Source organism: Hordeum vulgare, chromosome 1H (assembly GCF_904849725.1).
Source record: "Hordeum vulgare subsp. vulgare chromosome 1H, MorexV3_pseudomolecules_assembly, whole genome shotgun sequence".
NCBI lineage: Eukaryota > Viridiplantae > Streptophyta > Magnoliopsida > Poales > Poaceae > Hordeum > Hordeum vulgare.
In genome coordinates, this window is record NC_058518.1 from 291338814 (window position 1) to 291348643 (window position 9830).

Here is a 9830-nt window from a genome sequence, read left to right on the forward strand (position 1 = left end):
AAGAGTGTCGAACCCAACGAGGAGCACAAGGATCTAACAAGTGGTTTCAGCAAGATAATATCTGCAAGCACTGAAATTATCGGTAACAAGTAGTTGTGTGGCAAGTGATTCGTAGCAAGTAGCAAGTAACAAAAGCAACAACGATGCAACAAAGTGGCCCAATCCCTTTTGTAGCAAGGGATAAACCTGGACAAAGTCTTATAGGAGGTAAAACGCTCCCGAGGACACATGGGAATTTCTGTCAAGCTAGTTTTCATCACGTTCATATGATTTGCGTTCGTTACTTTGATAGTTTGATATGTGGGTGGACCGGCGCTTGGGTACTGCCCTTACTTGTACAAGCATCCCACTTATGATTAACCCCTCTCGCAAGCATCCGCAACTACAAAAGAAGAATTAAGGCAAAGTCTAACCATAGCATTAAACTAGTGGATCCAAATCAGCCCATTACGAAGCAACGCATAAACTAGGGTTTAAGCTTCTGTCACTCTAGCAACCCATCATCTACTTACCGTTGGGGAACATTGCATGGGAAACAAAAATTTTCCTACGCGCACGAAGACCTATCATGGTGATGTCCATCTACGAGAGGGGATATTCGATCGACGTACCCTTGTAGATTGCCCAGCAGAAGCGTTAAGAAACGCGGTTGATGTAGTGGAACGTCCTCACGTCCCTCGATCCGCCCCGCGAACCGTCCCGCGATCAGTCCCACGATCTAGTGCCGAACGGACGGCACCTCCGCGTTCAGCACACGTACAGCTCGACGATGATCTCGGCCTTCTTGATCCAGCAAGAGAGACGGAGAGGTAGATGAGTTCTCCGGCAGCGTGATGGCGCTCCGGAGGTTGGTGGTGATCTAATCTTAGCAGGGCTCCGCTCGAGCTCCGCAGAAACGCGATCTAGAGGTAAAATCGTGGAAATATGTGGTCGGGCTGCCGTGGCAAAGTTGTCTCAAATCAGCCCTAAAACCTCCGTATATATAGGAGAGGAGGGGGAGCCTTGCCTTGGGGTCCAAGTACCCCCAAGGGGTTCGGCCGAGCCAAGGGGGGGGAGTCCTCCCCTTCCAAACCGAATCCAACTAGGTTCGGAAGGAGGAGTCCTTCCCCCTTTTCCCACCTCCTCTTTTTTTTCTCTTTGATTTTCTTCCTATGGCGCATAGGGCCTCCTTGGGCTGTCCGACCAGCCCACTAAGGGCTGGTGCGCCACCCCCAAGGCCTATGGGCTTCCCCGGGGTGGGTTCCCCCCCCCCCCGGTGAACACCCGGAACCCATTCGTCATTCCCGGTACATTCCCGGTAACTCCGAAAACCTTCCGGTAATCAAATGAGGTCATCCTATATATCAATCTTCGTTTTCGGACCATTCCGGAAACCCTCGTGACGTCCGTGATCTCATCTGGGACTCCGAACAACATTCAGTAACCAACCATATCACTCAAATACGCATAAAACAACGTCGAACCTTAAGTGTGCAGACCCTGCGGGTTCGAGAACTATGTAGACATGACCCGAGTGACTCCTCGGTCAATATCCAATAGCGGGACCTGGATGCCCATATTGGATCCTACATATTCTACGAAGATCTTATCGTTTGAACCTCAGTGCCAAGGATTCATATAATCCCGTATGTCATTCCCTTTGTCCTTCGGTATGTTACTTGCCCGAGATTCGATCGTCAGTATCCGCATACCTATTTCAATCTCGTTTACCGGCAAGTCTCTTTACTCGTTCCGTAATACAAGATCCCGCAACTTACACTAAGTCACATTGCTTGCAAGGCTTGTGTGTCATGTTGTATTACTGAGTGGGCCCCGAGATACCTCTCCGTCACACAGAGTGACAAATCCCAGTCTCGATCCATACTAACTCAACGAACACCTTCGGAGATACCTGTAGAGCATATTTATAGTCACCCAGTTACGTTGCGACATTTGATACACACAAAGTATTCCTCCGGTGTCAGTGAGTTATATGATCTTATGGTCATAGGAACAAATACTTGACACGCAGAAAATAGTAGCAATAAAATGACACGATCAACATGCTACGTCTATTAGTTTGGGTCTAGTCCATTACGTGATTCTCCTAATGACGTGATCCAGTTATCAAGCAACAACACCTTGTTCATAATCAGAAGACCTTGACTATCTTTGATCAACTGGCTAGCCAACTAGAAGCTTGCTAGGGACAGTGTTTTGTCTATGTATCCACACATGTATATAAGTCTTCATTCAATACAATTATAGCATGGATAATAAACGATTATCTTGATACAGGAATTATAATAATAACTATATTTATTATTGCCTCTAGGGCATAATTCCAACAGTCTCCCACTTGCACTAGAGTCAATAATCTAGCCCTCACATCATCATGCGAATTACATTGTAATAAATCTAACACCCATACAGTTCTGGTGTTGATCATGCTTTGCACTTTGCATATATTTACGTCCTCCCCTTCGACGTAGTCCCGGATGAGGTTGAAGCGTCGTTTGATGTGTCTGGTCTTCTTGTGAAACCGTGGTTCCTTTGCTAAGGCAATGGCACCCATGCTGTCACAGAACAAGGTTATTGGATTCTGTGCGCTCGGCACCACTCCAAGATCCGTCATGAACTGCTTCATCCAGACACCCTCCTTAGCCGCCTCCGAGGCAGCCATGTACTCCGCTTCACATGTAGAATCTGCTACGACTCTTTGCTTGGAACTGCACCAGCTTACCGCACCCCCATTAAGAATAAATACGTATCCGGTTTGCGACTTAGAGTCGTCCGGATTTGTGTCAAAGCTTGCATCGACGTAACCCTTTACGGCAAGCTCTTCGTCACCTCCATACACGAGAAACATCTCCTTAGTCCTTTTCAGGTACTTCAGGATATTCTTGACCGCCGTCCGGTGATCCACTCCTGGATTACTCTGGAACCTACCTGCCATACTTATGGCCAGGCTAACGTCCGGTCTAGTGCACAGCATTGCATACATGATAGAACCTATGGCTGAAGCATAGGGGATGGTGCTCATATGCTCTCTATCCTCATTAGTTGTTGGGCACTGAGTCTTACTCAATCTCGTACCTTGTAAAACTGGCAAGAACCCTTTCTTGGATTGTTCCATTTTGAAACTCTTCAAAACTTTATCAAGGTATGTGCTTTGTGAAAGTCCTATCAGGCATTTTGATCTATCCATGTAGATCTTAATGCCTAGAATGTAAGCAGCTTCTCCTAGGTCCTTCATAGAAAACTTTTGTTCAAGTAATCCTCTATGCTCTCCAAAAACTCTACGTTGTTTCCAATCAGCAATATGTCATCCACATATAATATTAGAAACGCCACAGAGCTCCCACTCACTTTCTTGTAAATACAAGATTCTCCAACCACTTGTATAAACCCAAATTCTTTGATCACCTCATCAAAGCGTTTGTTCCAACTCCGAGATGCTTGCACCAGTCCATAGATGGATCACTCGAGCTTGCACACCTTGTTAGCATTCTTAGGATCGACAAAACCTTCGGGTTGCATCATATACAACTCTTCCTTAAGGAAACCGTTAAGGAACACCGTTTTGACATCCATCTGCCAGATTTCATAATCGAAAAATGCAGCTATTGCTAACATGATTATGACGGACTTAAGCATCGCTACGGGTGAGAATGTCTCATCGTAGTCAACTCCTTGAACTTGTGAAAAACCCTTTGCCACAAGTCGAGCTTTATAAACGGTCACATTGCCGTCAGCGTCTGTCTTCCTCTTAAAGATCCATTTGTTCTGAATAGCCTTGAGGCCCTCAGGTAGTACTTCCAAAGTCCACACTTTGTTTTCATACATGGATCCTGTCTCGGACTTCATGGCCTCTAGCCATTTGTTGGAATCTGGGCCCACCATTGCTTCTTCATAATTTGCAGGTTCATTGTTGTCTAACAACATGATTGACAAAACGGGATTACCGTACCACTCTGGAGCAGCACGTGGTCTCGTCGACCTGCGTGGTTCGACAGGAACTTGAACCGGAGTTTCATGATCATTATCATTAACTTCCTCCTCAACCGGCGTCGCAGCGACAGAGGTTTCCCCTTGCCCTGCGCCACCATCTAGAGGGATGAGAGGTTCGACAACCTCATCAAGTTCTATCTTCCTCCCACTCAATTCTCTCGAGAGAAACTCCTTCTCGAGAAAAGCTCCGTTTTTAGCAACAAACACTTTGCCCTCGGATTTGAGATAGAAGGTGTACCCAACCGTCTCTTTTGGGTAACCTATGAAGATGCACTTTTCCGCTTTGGTTTCCAGCTTTTCAGGCTAAAGCTTTTTGACATAAGCATCACATCCCCAAACTTTAAGAAACGACAACTTTGGCCTTTTGCCATACCATAGTTCGTATGGTGTCGTCTCAACGGATTTTGATGGTGCCCTATTTAAAGTGAATGCAGCTGTGTCTAATGCATAACCCCAAAACGATAACGGCAAATCGGTAAGAGACATCATAGATCGCACCATCTCTAATAAAGTACGATTACGACGTTCGGACACACCATTACGCTGTGGTGTTCCAGGCGGTGTGAACTGTGAAACAATTCCACATTGTCTTAAGTGAGCACCAAACTCGAAACTCAGATATTCACCCCCACGATCAGACCGTAGGAACTTGATCTTCTTGTTACGATGATTTTCAACTTCACTCTGAAATTGCTTGAACTTTTCAAATGTTTCAGACTTGTGCCTCATTAAGTAGACATAAACATATCTACTCAAATCATCAGTGAAGGTGAGAAAATAACGATATCCGCCGCGTGCCTCTACGCTCATCGGACCGCACACATCAATATGTATGATTTCCAACAAGTCACTGGCACGCTCCATTGTTCCGGAGAACGGAGTTTTAGTCATCTTGCCCATGAGGCATGGTTCGCACATGTCAAGTGAATCAAAGTCAAGTGACTCCAAAAGTCCATCGGCATGGAGTTTCTTCATGCGCTGTACAGCAATATGGCCTAAGCGGCAGTGCAACAAAAATATGGCGCTATCATTGTTAACTCTAACTCTTTTGGTCTCAATGTTATGTATGTGTGTATCACTATCAAGATTCAATATGAACAATCCTCTCACATTGGGTGCATGACCATAAAAGATGTTACTCATAGAAATAGAACAACCATTATTCTCTGACTTAAAAGAGTAACCGTCTCGCAATAAACAAGATCCAGATATAATGTTCATGCTCAACGCAGGCACTAAATAACAATGATTCAAGTTCATAACTAATCCTGATGGTAACTGAAGTGAAACTGTGCCGACGGCGATTGCATCAACCTTGGAACCATTTCCTACGCGCACCGTCACTTCATCTTTCGCCAGCCTTCGTCTATTCTGTAGTTCCTGTTTTGAGTTGCAAATATGAGCAATAGAACCGGTATCGAATACCCAGGCACTACTACGAGAGCCGGTTAAATACACATCAATAACATGTATATCAAATATACCTGATTTTTCTTTGGCCGCCTTCTTATCAGCGAGATACTTGGGGCAGTTGCGCTTCCAGTGACCCATTCCCTTGCAATAGTAACACTCTGTTTCAGGCTTAGGTCCAGCTTTGGGTTTCTTCGTCGGATTGGCAACAGGCTTGCCGCTCTTCTTTGAATTACCCTTCTTGCCTTTGTCGTTTCTCTTGAAACTAGTGGTCTTATTCACCATCAACACTTGATGCTCTTTACGGAGTTCAGACTCAGCGACTTTCAGCATCGCGAACAACTCACCGGGTGACTTGTTCATCCCTTGCATGTTGTAGTTCAACACAAAGCCTTTATAGCTTGGCGGCAGTGATTGAAGGATTCTGTCAGTGATAGCCTCTTGCGGGACTTCAATCCCCAGCTTAGCTAGACGGTTTGAGTACCCAGACATTTTGAGCACATGTTCACTGATAGACGAATTCTCCTCCATCTTGCAAGCATAGAATTTATCGGAGGTCTCATACCTCTCGATCCGGGCGTTCTTCTGAAAGATAAACTTCAACTCCTGGAACATCTCATATGCTCCATGAAACTCAAAGCGATGTTGAAGTCCCGGTTCTAAGCCATACAAGACTGCACATTGAACTACTGAGTAGTCCTCCTTACGTGTTAACCAAGCGTTCTTAACATCCTGGTCAGCCATAGCGGGTGGTTCATCTCCTAGAGCAGCATTAAGGACATAATCCTTCTTCCCAGCTTGTAAGATTAGCTTAAGATTACGAGCCCAGTCTACAAAGTTGCTTCCATCATCTTTCAACTTAGCTTTATCTAGGAACGTATTAAAATTCAAGGTGACTGTCGCGTGAGCCATGTCCTACAACACAAATATATTCAAAGTGGACTTAGACTATGTTCAAGATAATTAGAGTTTAACTTAATCAAATTACTCGCTAAACTCCCACTCAAAAAGTACATCTCTCTAGTCATTTGAGTGGTTCATGATCCACTTACACTAGCTCAAGTCTGATCATCACGTGAGTTGAGTATAGTTTCAGTGGTAAGCATCCCTATGCTAATCATATCATCTATATGATTCATGATCGACCTTTCGGTCTCATGTGTTCCGAGGCCATGTCTGCACATGCTAGGCTCGTCAAGCTTAACCCGAGTGTTCCGCGTGTGCAACTGTTTTGCACCCGTTGTATGTGAACGTTGAGTCTATCACACCCGATCATCACGTGGTGTCTCGAAATGACGAATTGTAGCAACGGTGCATTGTCGGGGAGAACACAATTTCGTCTTGAAATTTTAGTGAGAGATCACCTCATAATGCTACCGTCGTTCTAAGCAAAATAAGGTGCATAAAAGGATTAACATCACATGCAATTCATAAGTGACATGATATGGCCATCATCATGTGCTCCTTGATCTCCATCACCAAAGCACCGGCACGATCTTCTTGTCACCGGCGCCACACCATGATCTCCATCAACGTGTCGCCATCGGGGTTGTCGTGCTACTCGTGCTATTACTACTAAAGCTACATCCTAGCAAAATAGTAAACGCATCTGCAAGCACAAACGTTAGTTTAAAGACAATCCTATGGCTCCTGCCGGTTGCCGTACGATTGACGTGCAAGTCGATATTATCTATTACAACATGATCATCTCATACATCCAATATATCACATCACATCGTTGGCCATATCACATCACAAGCATACCCTGCAAAAACAAGTTAGACGTCCTCTAATTTTGTTGTTGCATGTTTTACGTGGTGACCATGGGTATCTAGTAGGATCGCATCTTACTTACGCAAACACCACAACGGAGATATATGAATTGTTATTTAACCTTATACAAGGACCTCCTCGGTCAAATCCGATTCAACTAAAGTTGGAGAAACTGACACTTGCCAGTCATCTTTGAGCAACGGGGTTACTCGTAGCGATGAAACCAGTCTCTCGTAAGCGTACGAGTAATGTCAGTCCAAGCCGCTTCAATCCAACAATACCGCGGAATCAAGAAAAGACTAAGGAGGGCAGAAAAACGCACATCACCGCCCACAAAAACTTTTGTGTTCTACTCGAGAAGACATCTACGCATGAACCTAGCTCATGATGCCACTGTTGGGGAACGTCGCATGGGAAACAAAAAATTTCCTACGCGCACGAAGACCTATCATGGTGATGTCCATCTACGAGAGGGGATATTCGATCTACGTACCCTTGTAGATCGCACAGTAGAAGCGTTAAGAAACGCGATTGATGTAGTGGAACGTCCTCACGTCCCTCGATCCTCCCCGCGAACCGTCCCGCGATCAGTCCCACGATCTAGTGCCGAACCGACGGCTCCTCCGCGTTCAGCACACGTACAGCTCGACGATGATCTCGGCCTTCTTGATCCAGCAAGAGAGACGGAGAGGTAGATGAGTTCTTCGGCAGCGTGACGGTGCTCCGGAGGTTGGTGGTGATCTAATCTCAACAGGGCTCCGCTCGAGCTCCGCAGAAACGCGATCTAGAGGTAAAACCGTGGAGATATGTGGTCGGGCTGCCATGGCAAAGTTGTCTCAAATCAGCCCTAAAACCTCCGTGTATATAGGGGGAACAGGGGGAGCCTTGCCTTGGGGTCCAAGGACCCCCAAGGGGTTCGGCCGAGCCAAGGGGGGGAGTCCTCCCCTTCCAAACCGAATCCAACTATGTTTGGAAGGAGGAGTCCTTCCCCCTTTTCCCACCTCCTCTCTTTTTTTCTTTTTTCTTTGATTTTCTTCCTATGGCGCATAGGGACTTCTTGGGCTGTCCCACCAGCCCACTAAGGGCTGGTGCGCCACCCCCAAGGCCTATGGGCTTCCCCGGGGTGGGTTGCCCCCCCCCCCCCCCGGTGAACACCCGGAACCCATTCGTCATTCCCGGTACATTCCCGGTAACTCCAAAAACCTTCCGGTAATCAAATGAGGTCATCCTATATATCAATCTTCATTTCCGAACCATTCCGGAAACCCTCGTGACGTCCGTGATATCATCGGGGACTCCGAACAACATTCGGTAACCAACCATATAACTCAAATACGCATAAAACAACGTCGAACCTTAAATGTGCAGACCCTGCGGGTTCGAGAACTATGTAGACATGACCCGAGTGACTCCTCGGTAAATATCCAATAGCGGGACCTGGATGCCCATATTGGATCCTACATATTCTACGAAGATCTTATCGTTTGAACCTCAGTGCCAAGGATTCATATAATCCCGTATGTCATTCCCTTTGTCCTTCGATATGTTACTTGCCCGAGATTCGATCGTCAGTATCCGCATACCTATTTCAATCTCATTTACCGGCAAGTCTCTTTACTCGTTCCGTAATACAAGATCCCGCAACTTACACTAAGTCACATTGCTTGCAAGGCTTGTGGGTGATGTTGTATTACCGAGTGGGCCCCGAGATACCTCTCCGTCACACAGAGTGACAAATCCCAGTCTCGATCCATACTAACTCAACGAACACCTTCTGAGATACCTGTAGAGCATCTTTATAGTCACCCAGTTACGTTGCGATGTTTGATACACACAAAGTATTCCTCCGGTGTCAGTGATTTATATGATCTCATGGTCATAGGAACATATACTTGACACGCAGAAAACAGTAGCAATAAAATGACATGATCAACATGCTACGTCTATTAGTTTGGGTCTAGTCCATCACGTGATTCTCCTAATGACGTGATCCAGTTATCAAGCAACAACACCTTGTTCATAATCAGAAGACCCTGACTATCTTTGATCAACTGGCTAGCCAACTAGAGGCTTGCTAGGGACAGTGTTTTGTCTATGTATCCACACATGTATATAAGTCTTCATTCAATACAATTATAGCATGGATAATAAAAGATTATCTTGATACAGGAATTATAATAATAACTATATTTATTATTGCCTCTAGGGCATAACTCCAACACTTACTACTTCCCAATGCCCTCCTCTAGGCCCAAATAATGGTGAAGTGTTATGTAGTCGACGTTCACATAAAACCACTAGAGGAAAAACAACATACAACACATCAAAATATCGAACTAATACCAAATTCACTTGACTACTTATAGCAAGACTTATCCCATGTCCTCGAGAACAAAAGTAACTACTCACAAAGCATAATCATATTCATGACCAGAGAGGTAATGAGTAGCATCAATGATCTGAACATATAATCTTCCACCAAGTAATCCAACTAGCATCAACTGCAAAGAGTAATTAACACTACTAGCAACCTTACAAGTACCAATCAGAGTCGCAGACGGAGATTCGTTACAAGAGATGAACTAGGGTTTGGAGATGAGATGGTGCTGATGAAGATGTTGATGGTGATGAGTCCCCTATGATGAGAAGAGTGTTGG